Source organism: Lemur catta, chromosome 9, assembly GCF_020740605.2.
Source record: "Lemur catta isolate mLemCat1 chromosome 9, mLemCat1.pri, whole genome shotgun sequence".
Taxonomy (NCBI): Eukaryota; Metazoa; Chordata; class Mammalia; order Primates; family Lemuridae; genus Lemur; species Lemur catta.
The window spans coordinates 98,655,653-98,676,341 of NC_059136.1; the positions used below are offsets into that span (position 1 = coordinate 98,655,653).

The window sequence follows — 20,689 nt, forward strand, 5'->3', positions numbered from 1 at the left end:
TCTTAGTTCCCTCCAAGTTTCGATTCAGTGTCTGCCCATCTCGCCAACATGCACCTCATTTCAACATTCCAGCATAACATCGATGCAAGTTTCCCTACAGATATTCTAACAAGTCTGCACTCTTTTGATTTTTGCCTGTTTGTGTACCAATTCACGCAGAGAATTTTGCCAAGGCCTTACACGTGGGACACGCTCGGTGAGTGTGAGCCAGTTTATATACAGTCACCCGTCACCGAAATGCTCTTTGCACACCACGAGCTCACTGAGAGGCTTATACCATTCTGTTAAAATCTATCTCTGCTTCTGCCTCTGCCAAGAAGCCTCCAGAATTTTAATTTATGACCCTTGCTGTTGTGTTAAACCTCTCATGGCAGCAGTCAAGGGGAGAAATGGTGGCCTGCATCAGGGTGAGAAAAGTGAAACGCAGAATGACAACCTTGATATTTTGGAGATGGAAACTATAAAAATTGGCAATGATTTAGATAGGCATGTGGTAGGCTGAATAATGTCTATGTATTAGGCCGAGAAACATGCAAATATTTTACTTTCCATGTTGAAAGGGACTCTGAGAGGTGGTGAGTTAAGACAGTGCGGAGATTGCCCTGGGGCATCCAGGTGGGCTCAATGTCATCGCAAGGGTCCTTGTAAGAGGAAGGCAGGAAGGTCAAAGGCAGAAGCAGGAGCAGGGATCGTGGGCACAAGCGACCTGAGTGATGGGAAACGGAGCAGACAGGCGGGAAATCAGGCAGCGCAGCCGCTGGAATCTGCAAGAGGCCGGGAAGGATCCTGCCCGGAGGCCTCGGGAAGAAACGCAGCTCTGGAGACGCGCTGATTTTGCGATTCCGACCACCTGAACTGCAGGCGAATAAACGTGTGCTGCTTTAAGCCACTCATTTTGTGGGAACTTGTGACAGCAACAATAGCAAACTAATCCCAGGGAAAATGAGATAAAAGAAAAAAAATCAAAGCTGTCTCCATCAGACATTAATGAAGCGACCCCACCCGCCACCCCCCGCCATGAAGCCTTGGCAGTCCGGTGTGGGGGCTGCACTGCCACCTCCGCCTGGCAGTAACGACATTCTCTTCCCCTCTGTGTGGGGTGCTGACGTGGTGTCAGAAGAGTCACAGGACTTTCACCACCACCCAGCAGCAATGAGGCCACCCCTTCTTTTGGTGCCAGTGGGGGCTACACGGGGCACGGGTGCTCCCAACCCCGGGCAGGGGGCTCCGGCGGGGGATCAGCGGGTGGGGGCCCCCGCCCTCGCCCCACGCGTGTCAACGGAGACCAAGCGCAGCACTTGGAGCTCTCCCTCCACCTGGCACTCTCCAGTGGGCGCCCCTCCCCAGGCCTGTACAACTAAAACAGGTTTACCTGAGTGCCAGAGCTTCATAAACTAATGAATATGCAACTATAGATATGCTTGAAAGGAGTATAAAAATGGAAAGTCTCAGGATAAAAAAACAGAAGAACCAAATAGAAATTTTAGAACTTAAAAATATAATAATTGAAACAAAAGTTTCCATATATGTGCATAAAAGCAAGATAGAGGTGGCAAAAAATGAAAAAGTGAACTAGAAGATAGAATAATTGAAACTACCCAATCTGAATAACAGAAAAAATAGACTAAAAGAAATAACAGAGCCTCAGAGACAAAGAAGATTTTAACAAAATTTTTAACATTCGTGTTATCATACTGTTGCAAAGGGAGGAGAAAGAGGCGAAAGAGAACCTGGCTGAGAAAGTACTTGAAGAAATAACGGCTAAAAACTTCCCAAATTTGGCAAAAGGTGTAAACCTGAGTGGACACCAAACAGGATAAACTCAAATCCACAGAAAGACACATTGTATTCAAACTTCTAAAACTAAAGACAAAGAAAAAAATCTTGAAGTCAGTGAGGGAGACAACACATTATTTGTACGTAAAAAACAATAAGAATTTCAGCAGATTTCTTCTTGAAATGCTCCAGGGCCAGTAGGAAGTGGCACAACATTTTCCCAGTGCACAAAAGATAGTACTGTCAAGCTAGAAGCTGATTTCAGCGAAAACATCCTTCAGGAATGAAGAGGATGCCCTGACTTCAGATGATGGAACACAGAATTTGTCACCAATTGATACACCCTAAAAGAATGGCAGAAGGAAGCTCTCTAACCAGAATGATCTAGGTAAAGTGTTCTTAGAACTGACACCAAAAGCATAATACATACTAGGAAAAAAATGATACATAGGACTTCATTCAAATTTTAAAAAATTGCTCTGTGACAGTCCCTGTTAAGAGGGTGAAAGACAAACTACAGACTGGGAAATTTTTATATTTGCGAACCACATTTGCAACAAAGAACTAGCAACTGGAAAAGATAAAGAACTTTCAAAATCAATTGGTGAAAAATAATACCTAGTTATAAAAGGAGCAAAGACATGAAACACTTCATAGAAGAAGCTGCATCAATGGCAAATAAGAACATGAAACAATGTTCAGCATCATTATTCACCAGTGAAATGCAAATTACAACCACTAAGTGGTGTCACTACGCCCCTATCTGCACAGCTAAAATAAAAATAGTGACAACACCAAATGCTGGTAGGCATGCTTCACACGTTGCTCGTGGGAATGTAAAATGGTACTGAAAATCTGGAAAATAGTTTGGCAGCTTTCCTAAAAAGCTAAACATTTTACTCCCATACAATTCAGCATTTGCAATCCTGAACATCTGCCCAGAGAAATGCAATCTTATGTTCCACAAAAATCTGTTCACAGATGTTTAGAGTAACTTTTCATAATAGCCCAAATCTAGGCTGTAGTTCCAAACATGGGATTATTAGTAAATAAGAATGTGAAAACCTTTAAAGATTTTTAGGCTTTGTATTCTAGGTTCACACTTTAATATGCTAACAGTCTCACTGTTAGAACTATAGACTAAAAAATATATATATACAAATAAAAAAATAAAATTGCTATTATAAAAAAAGAAAAAGTCCAAAACTATGAGGTACAAAATATTATACTGTTTTACAAATAAAAGTAATGAGACTACAAGGGTTCAAGCAACTTGTCGGACAACAATGTAATGCAGCCAGGACTACAGCTGAGCCCCTGAGTTTTAGTTAAAAACCCACGACTTTTTTTGCCAGGAGTGAGAGAGAGTAACATAAGGGTCTTGGAAGTGGATTCAACTCCATGCTTTCGTTTCTAAAACCATCATCCTTTTTATCTGAATATTCTAATGATGCCTTTAGGACTCTCAAAAGTGGTTTATTTTTTAAGGAACATTTGGAGGGACCTGTTTTGATCAATAACTCTTCCTGCCTTCATGATTTTTTCTAAGCCTTTTCTCTTCAGCCAAATGAGTATTATAGGAAGGATTGTAGAGGATTTTATGCTTGCTTCCTTTTATTTTTATATGCCAGTATTTCAATAGTATTTAAGGATTTTAAATAATTGCTAATTAACAGAATCTACCCCTAGTAAATAAAAGATCTGAGTCCATAATTCACCAAGAAGGTGAGAATGAAAACACAGTTTCCACGCTGCCTTTCTTTTTCACTGGGTTTGGAATGAAGTGGCTGTAACACCTAAAACAATGTCTATAAAATAAAAAAAAATTCAAATTAGGTCTTAACAAATAGTTTTAAGAAATATTCTCTTACAATTTTGAAGTGACATTGGTTTTTTCACTTCCAGAATTTTGTTATTGTTTCTCTATAATTCAGGTACCAGCTACAGAAGGGACAAAAAACAAAGAACTCTCCTTCCAGAACTTACTGTTTCCACCTAAAATAACCTGTTGTTGCTGCCTGCCTCTTCCCATGGCATTTCTCTTCCACCTTTGTAGATCCACAATCACAAGTGAAGGCAGCTTTACTGGTAGCAAAGATCTTACTCTAAAGCACAGCTCAAAAAATAAGCTGGCTTCTTCCAATTCTTCAGAAACTCTGGGGCAACCTGCAAAAGAAAAGCTTGGCATGGTAGCTCTAAATCAAGACGTGAATGCAGTACGCTCATGGACACGGAAGTTGATGACAAACACCTGAACTCAAGTGCAAGGTTTCCAGCCCAGGTCCCAAAATATTACAGGAAAAGCAAATGGCAGCTGCAGGTATCGTGCTCACCTGGGCTGCTCACGCCCCTCCAGATTGCTCTGGCATGCAGCTGGAGATCCCATGGCCACAGACAGCCACAGCCCTTAGAAACAGGCTTTTGAAGTGACAATGTTAATAAACTGCTATAACATATATGTAGAAAATTGCACAAACCACAAGTGTATGGCTTGACAAATTTTTAAAAAGTGACCATACCTTTGCACACACTTTGAGATAAAAAGAGAGGACATTACTAGCACCCCAGGGCACACCTAAAACCTCCTCCCAGTCCCTGTAACCGCCAAAGATGGCCATTGCCCTGACTTCATCTGCTAGTGAAAAAAACGCATCACTGCAATGTAGTGGTGAAAAAATAGTATTTTAAATATGTAATTATTGATCCATTGTATTTAAAAATAATTCTTAATCCTACTTCATGCCATTTATACAAATCAATTCCACTTTAATTATAGATGTAAATATGAAGGGTGAAACAATGAAGCCTTTGGAGGCATATATGGAAGAATATTTTTATGACCTTAGAGTGGATAACTTCTCTTAAAGGAGGAAAATTAATGCATTAACCACAAAGAAAATATTGCTGAATTGCACTTATTTATACATAAGAACTGCAGATCAGAAGACAAACTTTAATTGAGTGAAAAGCCCACAGCAACACAGAAAATAATCATAATAGGTAGATACAGATCTGACCCCACACTCATATTCAGAATGCTTTAAAAGAACTCCAACAAATCAATAAGAAAGAAAAGATAATTTGATATAAAAATGGGAAAAGTCTTGAACAAAAATTTTAAATAAGAGACTATGCAAGTGTAAAATTAAGATGTGAAAAAATTTCAATCTTATTTTCCATCAAAGAAATGCAAATTAAAACCACAGTGCAATGTCACTACAAGATCACCAGTAAGGCTAACAGGAAAATAACAATGGAAGTGTTGTCAAAGATACTCAACAACTCAAACTTTCATCTGAATATAAATTGGTACAGCCATATCAGAACACTGTTTGGCAGTGTTTGTTAAAGCTGAATACAAGTATACTTTGTTACCCAATAATGCTACTCCCAACTATCCAGTGATGTAAAATAAGGACACACATCCACCAAAGACATATCAAAGATTATTATTGCAGAACTATTCATAACAGTTTCAAAATTAATAAAATAAATAAAATACACCAAATCTCCTTCAACATAAAGTATATCTATAAATATATAAATAAAATATAACCTATCAATGTGTATATTAAAAAGTATAAATAATAAAGTGTAATCTATCAACAAAAATAGAATACTATACATTGATATAAATGAACAAAGTACAGTTTTACCCAACAATTTGGATAAACTAATATAATGTTGAGAGGAAGCAGCAAAACACAAAGTGTAAATACAGGCCGTCCCTGGGGTACAGACGGGATGTGTTCCTGAGAACACCTTAGCTTAGGTTTGTATGTGACCTAGATCCCTGATGAACAGCACACATACAGTAATAATGATGATGATAATGATAATAATGCTATAATGGTTCATATGTGGTAATAATAATGCAGTGTAATACTCTAATAAGAGTAACAATAATACTCCTGTGCTGTAATAATTTTTGCTCTTTCTTTTAATTCAAACAAACAACATAAAAACAAACTCCTACAAAAAGTTTAGATAGGACATACTTCAAAAAAGAATATTAAAGTTTAACGCTAGCCCAATGGTGCATCAACACTAGGCTAATAGAAATGTTGCGCTCATTTTGATCTTCTAAACAAATCAGTAATAACTTTTCCATTTCAGTAATTAATCTACTACATTGCTTAGTGTAATTGGTGCTTTCATTGGAGCACTGCCTTTCACGTGTTTCATTATTCTCACTTTATCCTTTATAATCTTTCTGATAGTCGAGCGACTGAAGCCTAATGCTTTCCCAGTGAATTATGGCATCTGGCTTTTCTCTGAATGCCTCATCTACTACCACTTTAAAATAGCTCTTAATATACAATATATAAATTTGCTATGATTTTAATTTATCAGTTTATAGAAAATGTTGTCTTAAAAATCATTAACAGAATAGCCATAACTGCTAATGTCCTATGATTTGTACTTATAGCTGTCAAAACTATGAATTCTTTATTCCAATTGCCTCACTCTACCTTAGTGTTCTAGTCCATAAAATTGAGTATAATATTAGGAACTAACCGCAGGGTTGTTATAAGATTTAAATGCATGAACAAATATTAATCATTTTGAAGTATATATACATTGTGGAATGCTTAAATCTAGTCAATGAACAAATGCATTTTTGTGAGTTGAGGAGACACATAACATTGACTCTCAAAAAAACACCACCTCATCATTACCTATGGTAACCTTGCTGTACAATAAATCTCTTGAAATTTATTTCTCCTAACTGTAGTTATGTATCCTTTGATCAAAATGAATATTTTCATGTAATTTTTAATTATTAAAAGTTTTCTTTTGTAGCAAGTGAAATTCTTCATACAGTTTTTAAAATTTTCTTCTATCTAAGAGAGCTGAACAGGTCCAATTATAATACTACTAGAAGACAAATTTACATTTGTAAATATAAATTAGTTATTTTTTTCTGGATATGTCCACAAACATATCCATATATTTATGTAGGTAAAGCTGGTGATACCCAATAAATATCAAATTTTTCTACCAAGTAAAGGTTATACTGATTATTAAGCTGTTTTATAAGAGTTTTGCAACTTTATACAGTCATGCACTGCATAACAATGTTTCTGTCAATGACAAACTACATATACAATAGCAGTCCCATAAGATTATAAAGGAGCTGTTATTGTTTCTGAAGATCTTCCAGGGGAACAGATGTGGAGGTGGAAGACGATGATATTGACGATCCTCATCCTGTGTAGGCCCAGGATAATGACTGTAGCTATGTCTTAGTTTTTAACAAAAAGTTTAAAAAGTAAAAAATAAAAATAAAAAAAACTTACAGAATAAGAATATTAAAAAGGAAATATTTTTGTATAGCTATACAATGTGTTTGTGTTGTGAGCTAGGTGTTATTACAAAAGAGTCAAGAAGTTAAAAAAAATAAAGTTTCTAAGTTAAAAAAGTTATGGTAAGCTAATTTTTTGTTGATGAAATACAAATATTTTTATTATAAATTTAGTCTAAACTAAGTTAGTGTTTATAAAGTCTACAGTAGTGCACAGTAATGTCCTGGGCCTTCACATTCACTCACCACTCACTCACTGACTCACCCAGAGCAACTTTCAGCCCTGTAAGCTCCATTCATGGTAAGTGTCCTATACAGGATACCACTTTTCTTATCTTCCATACCATATTTTACTGTACCTTTTCCATGATTAGATACACAAATGCTTAGCATTGTGTCACAGTTACCTGCAGTATTCAGTACAGTGACATGCTGTACAGGTTTGTAGCCTGGTAGTAACAGGCTACACCATACAGCCTAGATGCATACTAGGCTAGACCATCTAGGTTTGTGTAAGTTTATCCTATGATGTTCACACAATGACAAAATCGCCTGACAATGCATTTCTCAGAACATATCTCCATCGTTAAGTAGTACACGACTATAAACCCAAATTCTGCAAAACTAAGGAATATTTAGGTACTTTTTTATGATCTCCCTGCATCCTGCCTAGCAAATTCAATCTCAGGGCCTTGGCTAACTACTGACCACCCTGAATGATTTATGACTTCAACACTCCCAGGAATTCGTGGTCTAGATGTACATAGATTTCTGACTACTTTGATGTAAGTAATTGATGAGCAGACACTTGTAAGGATTGAAAAAATAAATCAGTTTATAAATTTAAACCAACCATGTACAGAGATACAGCCATAAATAAATGATGCACAGAATCTCTGAGACCGTCTCCTTATCCTCAAAGCACAACTACGCTGGATTCAGATTCTAGCCTGCTAATGATAGAAGGGGAAAAGTGATGAAAAGAGCCACTTCCCTCACCAACAGGTTTAGATATTTTCTCTTCCTTATCTTTCTACAAATCTATTACCTGCAAAGTTATCTTTCTATATGCTGTCAGACAACTTAGTCTCATTCAGAACCATAATGAACTGCTAAGATATTATATGTGCTATGCAAATATATGACAAAATACTGTGATTTTCAATGGTGAAGAGCACTGGTTAAAATTTTATTTGGTTGACTCTAGTATAGACCTGCAAAATATTATTTATATGTGAAAAGAAATAATTTTTAATTAGCGTGATGTCAAATCAAAATGATATGCAGGAGTAAAGAAAGCACATCAAGAATCTTCTCTTTAAAGCCATTTTAAGTAGCTGAGTAATCACTAGAGAATACCCAGCTATTACAATAATTCCATATATTTGCAGAAAAATAACTGACAAGAGATGTGCTACAGACAAATTACAAACTCGCTCTTAACATCGGGGTCACAGAACTGTCAGGCCTTTGCATAGAACCTATTTCCCACGTGAAAAGAAATAGGAGGGTAAAATGCTATGCACCAGGAACTAGGAGCCTGATTTTACTGTAATCATGTTATTACTTAAAAAAGCTCAGTTTTATCTATGATTACATTAATTCTTTCTTGTTAATGTATAAGTTTAAAACTTGAATTAGCAGTCCAATTCAAAAGGTATTTATTTATTTTACACCAAAATTAACTCCAAGTTTTATACTCATGTTAATGTACTACCCAGTTTTTCATGTAATCATTATTTCACTCTGAGGCAATGAATATTTCCAGTTTTCTTTCAAGTGCTAATTGCATCAAAGTTGTAATTACAGGTATAATAGCAATGCTTAATATTCCTAAATTGCTTCTTTCAAACACTATTTATTGATGAAACAAACACATTTCCAGATCTCTTCTCACTAGCCACTCCCACTAGAAAGGACAAAACATAAATAAAATATTTACTTATGGCTCTGGTTTTGTAGCTAGGGACAACCCTCTAACATGACTTTAGCCAAAAAGGATTTATAGAATTATGGTGGTGGAGCCTAGGAAGGCCTTGCTTTTTTTCAGAAAAAGAGCAGTGTTCACAGCTGGTGCCATTTCTTCATTCCCCTTCCCTTTAAGGTGGTCATGGTGTTGGAATCTCGAGCACCTTACAGCAACAAACTGACAAGCATAAAGAAGTGATTTCCAGAATGCTGGGGAAGGAGCTTGGCTAATCCTCTTTGCAGTAAAACAACCACTAAACTGGTAAAAATGTTTAAGAAACAAACACTTAAAGTCTCTGAAATTTTATCTAATGGCATATAGCAAATGGAGAAACAGTTATTCAAGAATATTTACTAAGTCTCTGTAAAAACAGCAAGAGTCCGTGGCATTTGAACCACGACTTGCTTCCACTCACCTCCCGTGTGTGTTTCATGGAATGTCTACCCTGGCAGTGCAGCCAGGACACAGGACTCCCTCCCCCGACAGGTACCAGCCTGAGAATAGTGCTTCCCTCTTCCACCACAGTAGGGGCATGGAACCAGCACATATTGTTCCCGACACTGCAACTCTCTGTGTAGAAGTCTTGTGCTCTGAAGGTGCAGCAAGGGGATGGGGGACCCCTTCCCTCCTCAGCTGACACTCAAAAGGCAGAACCTCTATCCAGACATGCGAGGCTTCTAGTACTGGGACCCAGATTAGCCATAGCACACTGGTGTGACAGAAGTTTAATAATGGGATGAGAAAGATGAGAAGACCAGAGGCTACCGACCTTCTCCTTCCCCTTTGCCCACTCATGGAACAGTGGTGTCACTCTTGGAAATAAAAATATAAGGCATGCAAAAGACCTTAAAAATTTAAACCATATAGGCGGAAAAAAATCAGGTGCTAGAAACTGCCTTGGAGAGAGCTCAGATGTTAGATTTAGCCAACAAAAACTTCAAAATAGTTATCATAAATTTTTTTGAAGAACCATTGGGAACTATGACTAAAGAATTTAAGTAGGGTATGATAGCTTTTCATCAACTAGGGAATATCAGTGCAGAGATAGAAATTATAAAGTAGAACCAAATGGAAATTTTAGAGTTAACAAGTACAATAACCAAAATAAAAAATTTACTAGAATAGCTCATCAGTAAAATTGAGCTGATAGAAGAATAAATGAGCTAGAAAAAATTAATAGATGTTACTTGATCAGAAAAATAGAGATAAAAAGAATGAAGAAAAGTTAATGAAACCTCAGATAAATGTAGGACAACACTAAGTTTGCCAACGTATGCATAATAGGAGTACCAAAAGAAGAGAGAAAGAGAAAAAAATGTCATTCAAAAAATAATGGCATAAACTGCAAATTTGATAAAAAACACTAATGTACACATTTAAAAAGATAAACTCCAGGTAGGATAAATGCAGAAACATCACCAACCAGAAACATCATAGTCAAAAGATTAGAATCCAAAAATAAAGAGAAAATTTTGAAAGCAGCAACAGAAAAAAAAAAATGACTCCTCATGAACAAGAGATCAAAATACTGTTCATAGCTGATCTCTCATAAGAAATAGTGGATGTCAGAGGGCAATGGGACAGCATATTAAAACTCTGAAAGAAAAACATAGATGGTCAACTCAGAATCTTGTTCCCAGAAATACAAATTGTTCAAAATTGAAGAAGAAATAAAGACATCCCCAGAAAAACAAAAACAGAGAATTATTACTAGCAGACCTGCCTTCCAAACATACGAACGGAAGTTCTCCAGTCTGAATGTGACACCACACACTAAAATAAATACACATGAGAACTTCAGGACAGGTAAATTTGTAAGTAATGATAAAAGACACAATAATTACATAAAAATTATCTTTTTTTCTTCACTTATTTTAAAAAGAAAGAGGTTGCATTAGTAATTTTTAAATTTCCTACAAAGAAAAGCCCAGAACCAATAGCTTCCCCGAGGAATTCTACCAAACATTTACAGAAGAATTAATACTAATTCCTCATAAATTTTTAAAAAATTGAAAATAGAGAACACATTCCAACTTATTCTATGAGGCTAGTATTACCTTGATAGCAGAATGAGATGTACATCATAAGAAAACTACAGATTGATGTGTCATATTAACCTAGACACAAAAACCCTCAAACACTAATAAACGGAATCCAGAAACATGTAAAAGGGTTTCCGTATCATAATCAGGTAAGATTACTCCAGAAATGCAACACAGCTTTAATATCTGAAGGTAAAACGTCACAGTGCACCATATCAGTAAAGAACAAAAAACACATTATCATCTGAATGCACTCAGAGAAACCATCAGTCAAAATCCAACTCTGATTCATAATAAAAACACTCGACAAACTATGTAGAAGTAACCATCCTCAATCTGACACAGGGCACGTGTGAAAAACTCAACAGCTAATGTCATAATAAATGGAGGAAAATTGAATGCTTTCGTTCTAAGATCAGAATGACGATAAAGATGTTTTCTCTCACCACATCTACCACAGTGTACTATAGGTTCCAGTCAGAAAAATTAAGCAAGAAAAAAAAAATACAGATTAGAAAGGAAGTAAAAAAATCTCTATCTGCAGATGCCATGATCTTCTATTTAATAACCCCCCAAATTGACTAAAACACTATTAGAACTAATAAATGTGTTCAGAAAGATTATAGGACACAAGCTCAATATATAATAATTGATTGTATTTTTATACATTAGCAATGAATAATCCAAAAGTCAGTTAAGAAACAGTTTTACTTATAATAGCTTCAAAAGAATGAAACACATAAAAATAAATTTATCAAAATAAGTGCAATATTTATAAACTTTGTTTCCACAAAATACTATTGAAAGAAATTAAAAAGATCTACGCTATTGGAAAGGCATTTCATGTTCATAGATCAAAGAGTTAAGTATTGTTAAAATGGCAATATTCCCTTAAATTTTATACATATTCAATGCAATTCTATCAAAATCCCCAGTAGATTTTTTGAAGAAGTTGACAAGCTTCTTGATCCTAAACTTCATTTAGAAAGGCAAGAGAATCAGAATAGTTAAAACAATCTTGAACTAGAAAATCAAAGATGGAAGATTCACACTTCCTCACTTCAAAAGCTACAGAAATCAAGACAGTACGGTGCTGACATAAGAATAGACATGGATAAATGGGTTAGAACTAAAAGTTTAAAAATTAACTGTAACATTTATGATCAATTGGTGTTTGGCAAACAGTTCTTAGCCATGACACCAAAAGCATGATACATAAACGTTTCCTCTGGGAAATATCCTGTTAAGAGGATGACAGACTTGGAGCAAATATTTGCAAAACACTTATCTGACAGAAGTCTAATATCTAGAATATATAAAGACCTGTCAATAGCAAGAATCTATCCTAATCAAAAAATTGACAAAAGTCATCAAGATTCATTTCATCAGAGGATATGGGATGCCAAATAAGCATGTTCAATATCACCAGCCATTAGGGAAGTGCAAATGATGACCACAACGAGATGTCACTATATGCACATTAAAGCAGCAAGATTAAAAAACATAAATAGCATTGACAATAATAAATGCTGACCAGGATTTGTAGAAATTGGCATTCTGAAACAATGCTGGTGGGAATTTAGAATTGCACAGCTACTCTGTAAAATAATTTTCCAGTTTCTTAATATAAACATAAATAAGCATATACTTATTATATTATCCAGCATTTGTACTACTGGATATGCATCTCAGAGAAATGAAAACTTACATGCATGCAGAAACATGTACTTGACAGCTCACAGCAACTTCACTGGAAACAGCCACAAATTGGAAACAACCAAAACCATTCAACAGGTGAATGATTAAATAAACTCATATGCCCATATGGAATACCACTCAACACTCGATAGAATTAACTAATAAAATGCACAAGAAGTTGGGTTGATCTCAAGGGCATCATGCTCAGTGATAAAAGCTTATCTTTAAATGTTGCATACTATATGATTCTATTTATATAACGTGACATAATTACAGAAATGGAAAACAGATTAGCAATCACTAATGGTGAAGGGGGGGTGAGGTGAAGAGGGGCGTGACTATAAATGAGTTGCACAAGGGAGATCTTTGTGAAGCTGCGATAGTTCCATGTCTAGATTGCAGTGGTGGTTACATAAATTACACACATGAGATAAAATGACAGCACTAAACTTATGCATTGAGCCAATATCGATTTTCCTATTTTGATGTGTTATAAGCATGCAAGATATATCAATTGAGGGAAACCGGATGAAGGGTGCAGGTCCCCTCTGGATTATCTATGCAATTTCCTGTGAATATATAATTATTTCAAAATTAAGAAAAGAAAGAAAGAAAAGAAATAACTCCACAACACCAATGTATCTAAAAAAAGCCTTCTGTTAAATGAAATAAACCAGTCAAAAATATCACACATTGTTTGACAACATTTATATGATATGTCCAAAATATGCAAATCTACAGAGACAGAAAGTCTCCGAGGGGTTGCCAAGGACTGTGGGTGAGATTGGGAGGATGGGGAGGAACTGGTAGTAGGTTTAAAGTTTCTTTGTGAAGCGATAAATATATTCTAAAATTATATTATGATGATGTTTTCACAACTCTCTAAATATACCAAACCCTATTGATTGGATACTTTAAACAAATAAACTTTATGGTTTATATAGTATAGCTCAATACAGCTTATAGAAAATGAAGAATATGGGAATGTCTCAGAGGTTTTCTGAGACACTGGCCCTGACCTTGAGTAAAGGACCTAGCATCATCTGGATACTGAAACTGGACGATTTCTTCCTGTTCTGCAACTTGTTTTGTTGCATAAACAGTATATTTTGAATTTATACATAAAGCTCTAGTTGATTAATTTTAATCATTGTATGAATACACAATGTTTATTCTTTTTCCTGTACATGGGTAAATTCTGTTTCTCCTTGGATTCATGAACATGAATTTTACACCAAAGGGAAAATTTTCTATGTTATGACATAAGCATATCTTCAACTTTTTAGAAGAAGGAAGATTTTTCTTGAAATCTGCTGGACCGTTTACTCTTCTATTGGCACAGTCTCTCATTCCCATTTTCCAAACTGTTTGCTACACTTGTCAGATTTTATTTTTTTAATGAATTGTTTTTGTATTGCACATTATTTTGGTATTACTTTGCATTTACCTAATTTCTAGTAAAATTGAACAGATTCTATACGCTTATTTACCTTACATTTATCGTTCAGGAAAAAGCATCATCATATGATTTATCCACTTTTCTATTTTTTTAGTTGCAGCAATTTTCCTTGTATATTTGTATAGTAATTGTGGAAATATTTATTGCAAATATTCTTTCCCTGCTTTTGGAATGTCTCTTTTTGTTGTTTATAAAGTCTTTTTTAGATTCCAAAAGTCTCTGTTTTGATGTAGGAGAAATTATAGTTCTCTTTAAAATTGATATATACTTAAAAAAAATGATGCATACTTTATATAATTGCTCGTATTGTATTTTCACACTTTGGTTTTTCGTCAACCCAAATATCTTTGTGTGTTTCAGATAAGGATGTAATTTAATTTTTTTCCACATAGATAATCAATAGCCCCAGTATAATTCATTCTTCCCTCATAAATTCAGACTACCCCCTCTCTCACATGACATGTGCCATTAGAGTAAATTTCTAACCTCTCCATTCTGTAGCATTGGTCTATCTGCTCATCACTACTTTAGTAAAATTTTATTTTAATTAATTATATGTCATAATAGTTTTTATATCTGTTAAACCCCCCATCTTCATTCTCTTAAACTGTCACTATTTGGGAGGCCTTACAATTTCCACGTGTATTTCTGAAATATCAACTCTTCGAAGAATTTGGTGGGATTTTGATTGAAATTGAATTGACTTTACAGATTAATTGAGAAGGAACTGACACTTTTATACTGAGACATAGCTTGCCACATATAAAAAAGAGGTACTCTTTATCGTTTTCTTTACAAAATCCTGTACATTTTTTCTTTTTTTGGTTTCCTTCTAGGTCACTTATATTTTAAAGTAGTTTTATACCTGTTATCTTTTATTGAACTACACTTCCTCACTTCTTTGCTGGTATGGGAAGGCAATTTACTTTTCTAAATTGATTTTTTATCTAGCATCCTCACAGAATTACATTGCAAAATCAATAATTTGTCTAAAGGTTATTGTATGTTCCTATGAAGAAAACCATGTCTTCTGAAAATAAAGACATTTCTGAGTCCTGCCTTCCAAACATCATAATTTTCTTTTCTTCTACCAATTATTTCAAATGCATTATTAAATTAAAGAAATAAAAGCGAGCCTCCATGTTCTTATTTGTAATACTAAAGTGTTTGCTACTTACATATAACCATTAAATAGAATCAAGAGAGATTAAGGAACATTTTAAAAATTAAAGTCCCTAGTATAGCTAAAATTAGCTCTTCTGCATACAGCAAAGTCCCCAAGGACTGTGTCTGACACAAGGTCAGAGGTGCTCATGGTTCTTTGGGTGACTCTGGTGTCAGGCGCATGTTCTCCTACATGATTGGCCTTGCCATTGGGTCCTCACTCCAGACAATAAAAAGAAAGAAGGAATGAAAAAAATCAAACCTTTCCGAGAGACTTCTTAAAACTATCATAAAATGTGTCACTTATATGTCATTGACCAGACCACAGCAGCATAGCCACAAATGTAGTTTCTTCTTGGATGTAAGGTTCCTAGCTAACTAAACACCAGGGCTCTAGCACCACAGGGCCCAGCTCCCCTCAGCCTGCCTGCCAGCCACTCTGTTAACAGATGTCATGATGCATCTATAGTGAGAAAAAACTTCTGTTGAGTTAATCCACGGAGATTCTTCAGTTTTGCATTTCATAGTGGTCAGCCTTCCCTCACTAATATAATACTTGATTTAACAAAGTTTAAATGTAATTAACATCTTCATCCACCTCCTGAACCATATTAAGGAACATAGAGCACTTAACACTGTAAGATCATTATGCTCTTCACATTTTACAAGTAATATTGTTCATGATTTTAGTTTTGCTTTTAGCTTGCCAAATTATTCATTATTGTCAACGTTGTTCTCATTTCCCATAGCCAATGAATGTTTAATATTTCATTCACATAAAGTGAAATTATGAATGATTTTAATAGTCTCAGTTTTCTACATTGACCATGTCATATTCATATTCAGAAAAATATGTTTAAGGCCAGGCGCAGTGGTTCATGCCTGTAATCCTAGCACTCTGGGAGGCCGAGGCGGGCAGATTATTTGAGCTCAGGAGTTCAAGACCAGCCTGAGCAAGAGCGAGACCCCGTCTCTACTAAAAATAGAAAGAAATTATATGGACAGCTAAAAATATATATAAAAAAATTAGCTGGGCATGGTGGCACATGCCTGTAGTCCCAGCTGCTTGGGAGGCTGAGGCAGGAGGATTGCCTGAGCCCAGGAGTTTGAGGTTGCTGTGAGTGAGACTGACGCCACGGCACTCTAGCCCAGGCAACAGAGTGAGACTCTGTCTCAAAAAAAAAAAAAAAAAGAAAGAAAAGAAAAACATGTTTATTTTCAAAAAATAGAGTATGATATCATATCACTGGATATCAGGAATCAAATATTTCCTAACAGTTGTATTCCTTTTATAATAAAAACTACTTATTTTTTGCTAACTGTATTTATATCTATATCTTTTTTGAATTACAAATGTATATTTCTGAAAGAACTAATAAACCCCAATTGGTTATAAGGTAGAATTTCCTAATTAAGGGATACAGCTAATAATTTATTCTGTTCTATTAGAGAAAGTAGAGCTTGTTGGTTTTTATATTAAGTATACATATGTTTAAATTTATACTCATTATAATTAATTTCTGTGTAAAATTATATGAGTTTTTAACGCATAATAGACTCATGTGACAGCACCACGACCGCAGGAGATAGCAATCTCAACACCCAAAGACTTAGCTGGTACTATCCTTTGTAGTCAATTCTACCTCCAACCCTAAATGTTGGAAACCACTGGTCTGTTCTCTTTTTTTCCTTCTTTCAGAATGTCTTTAATATAAAATAATACAGTTTGTTATTTTGTGAGATAGATTTCTTTCACTTGGCATAATATATTTGAGGTTTATGTATGTTAAACATAGCAATAGTTTCTCATTTTCTGCTGTGAGGTATTTTCCCATTGTATGGCTCTACCACAACTTTCTGATTCTTTCACCCTTCAAAGAGCATTTGTACCATTTCTAATTTTTGGTATTTAAGAATAATACTTCTATAAATATTAGTGTACATTTTTATGCTAATGTTTCTGTAAATTAAATACTGAGAAGTGGGATTGCAAGGTCATAGTGAGACAGGGATTCATCAGGACTAAGTTTCCCAAGACCAAAGTTACATAGTTCAAAAGTTACATAGTTGTCAAAACAAACAACAGAACGTGGAAGAACTGGCTGAAGCCAACTGAGACGAAGATGGAGTAGGAAACCACCACTGCCTGACCTTGTAGCTCATTATATGCCAATTATAATTCAATAGCATGCTGAAAAATACTCCCACCAGTGCCAGGCCAGTATACAATAACCATGGCAACACCCTGACATTACCTTATATAGTTTAAAAAGGGGAGGAACCCTCGATTCCCAGAACTCCCCACTTCTTCCCCAGAAATCTATGAATAATCCACCCCTTGCTTAGCATATAATTAAGAAACATGGCACAAGAACAGAGACATAGACCAATGGAACAGAACTGAGAACCCAGGTATAAAACCATCCTCATATAGCCATCTAATCTTTGACAAACCAGACAAGGACATACATTGGGGAAAAGAATCCTTATTTAATAAATGGTGCTGGGAAAATTGGATAGCCACATGTAGAAGATTTAAATGAGATCCGCACTTGTCACCTTTCACAAGAATCAACTCACGGTGGATAACAGACTGAAATCTAAGGCATGAAACTGTAAGAATTCTGGAAGAAAATGTTGGAAAAATTCTTCTAGACATTGGCCTAGGCAAAGAATTTATGAAGAAGATCCCAAAGGCCCTCAAAACAACAACAAAAATAAATAAATGGGACCTGGTCAAATTAAAAAGCTTCTGCACAGCCAAGGAAACTGTCATGAGAGCAAACTGACAACCTACAGAATGGGAGAAAATATTCACATGCTACACATCTGATAAAGGGCTGATAATTAGAATCTATATAGAACTCAGTAAAATCAGCAAGAAAAAATCAAACAACCCGATCAACAAGTGAGCAAAGGACATGAACAGAAACTTTTCAAAAAAAGATAGACCAATGGCCAACAAACATATGAAAAAATTCTCAACATTTCTAATCATCAGGAAAATGCAAATCAAAACCACAATGAGATATCACTTAACTACAGTGAGAGTGGCCTTTATCAAAAAGTCCCAAAACAACAAATGTTGGCGTGGATGTGGAGAGACAGGAACACTCATACACTGCTGGTGGGACTGCATACTAGTGCAATCTCAGTGGAAAGAAATATGGAGATACCTGAAAGAGCTAAAAGTAGAACTACCATTTAATCCAGCAATCCCATTACTGGGTGTCTACCCATAGAAACAAAAGACATTCTATAAAAAGGATATCTGCATTTGAATGTTTATAGCAGCACAATTCACAATTGCAAAAATATGGAAACAACCCAGGTACCCATCAATACATGAGTGGATCAATAAAATGTGGTACATGTAAACTGTGGAGTTTTACTCAGCCACAAAAATCAAGGGTGATTTAGCACCTCTTGTATTATCCTGGATAGAGCTGGAACCCATTCTACTAAGTGAAGTATCACAAGAATTGAAAAGCAAGCACCACATATACTCACCATCAAATTGGTATTAACTGATCAACACTTAAGTGCACATAGTAATAACACTCATCAGGTGTGGGGCAGGTGGGAGGAGGAGGAGGAGATGGGTATATTCACACCTAATGGGTGTGGTGCGCACCGTCTGGGGGATGGACACACTTGAAGCTCTGATTTGGGTGGGGCAAAGGCAATATATATAACCTAAACATTTGTACCCCTGTAATATGCTGAAAATTTAAAAAAAACAAAAAGGAAAAAAAAAGAAATGGCTCTGAATACAGCCAGCCTACAATTAATGGCTGCTGCTCCAACCATGGAGTAGTCACTCTTTATTCTCCTTGTTGTCTGGATAAACCTGTTTTAGCTTTGCAGTTCTGGCTTACTCTTGAATTCTTTCCTGCGGGAAGCCAAGCCCCCACCCCTGCATCAATAGAGTAGGTACATATTTAACTTTTTAAAAACTACAAAACTGTTTTCAAAAGCAGTTATACCATTTTGCATTCTCACCTTGCTTTTTAAAAATTTGATAATGATAATGTGTTTAAAATTTCTTTGTTCACTACTTTTTGCATCTCAGACCTTTCTTTCAGGCTCAATTTCCTTTACAAAAGATATATATCCTTTAGGGTTTTCATCAGTAAAAAAAGTCTGATAATAGCCATCACTCGCATTTTTATTGATCTGAAAATATATGTAGTTTGCAATCTTTGTAAAATGACAATTTAGTTTGAGTTAGAATCCTGGACTCATAATTTTTTCTTAGCTCCTTGCAGATAATAATTGTGTTGCCTTTTGTCTTCTATTGTTGCTAATGATAAGACTGTTGTCAATTTAATTGTTTTTCTGCAGCTAAATGTTATTTTTCCTCACAGGCTACTTTTCAGATGTTTTCATTATCCTTTTTTGTTGTTGTTTTTCTTCTTGTGTGTATGTTTAGGTTTCACTGTACATAATTATTGATATACATTCACTTTGAATTGTCCTGCTTGGAACACTGTGATTCCTGATGTTAGGACTCATTTTTCATCAATTATGGAAATTTCTAAACTATCAGCTCTTCAAAATTTGCCCGTTTCCATTCCTTCTAACATCCCTTTCTGGAAATCCAATTACATTGTATTTGGGGGACTCTCATCTCACCCTCTAGCTCTTATTTTTTTATATTCTCTATGTTTTTCATTTCTCTGTTTTTTGTCCTAGCCAGAGCAATCAGGCAAGAGAAAGAAATAAAGAACATTCAAATCAGGAAAAAAGAGGTCAAAATATGTTCTTTATCCTATGTAATTTCTTTAGATCTATTGTCCAGCTCACTGATTCTCTCTTTGGCTATATGTAATCTATTTGACCTATCTTCTGAATTTTTCATTTTAATGACTATATGTTTTTATTGCCTTAAAAATGTAATTTGGTTCCTTTTAGAATCCAACCAATATTTTTCTTATATAGGCTCTTTCCTCCACATGTTTTTGTATTTCTTTTTAAATATCTGTAATCACTTTAAACACACTTAGTTTATAGCTCAAAAATACTAGGATTAAGTCATCCATATGCTGAATCCTTAACTGTTGCTGCAGGTGTTATACTCTTTTGGATTTGAGCTCAATTAGCACAATTTGTTTATGAGAATCCTCTGTGGCTTGCACTAAAATGCTGATGCCAGAAATGTTTTGAGATTTATTTTACTGGAAACCAAAGTTCACCATCTTACAGGCATAATCTTTTTATTATATATATATATATATATATATATATACACACACACATATATATATATATATATG

The 20,689-nt window shown here is 35.2% G+C and overlaps 1 non-coding gene across 1 annotated transcript; it reads right to left on the bottom strand.

Moving 5' to 3' along the window:
* Positions 1-4,066: 4,066 nt before the first annotated feature.
* On the bottom strand, positions 4,067-4,197 carry LOC123645472. The gene has a single exon (XR_006737587.1). It is a non-coding gene; the product is annotated as a small nucleolar RNA SNORA44 (small nucleolar RNA).
* Between the last annotated feature and the right edge of the window lie 16,492 nt (positions 4,198-20,689).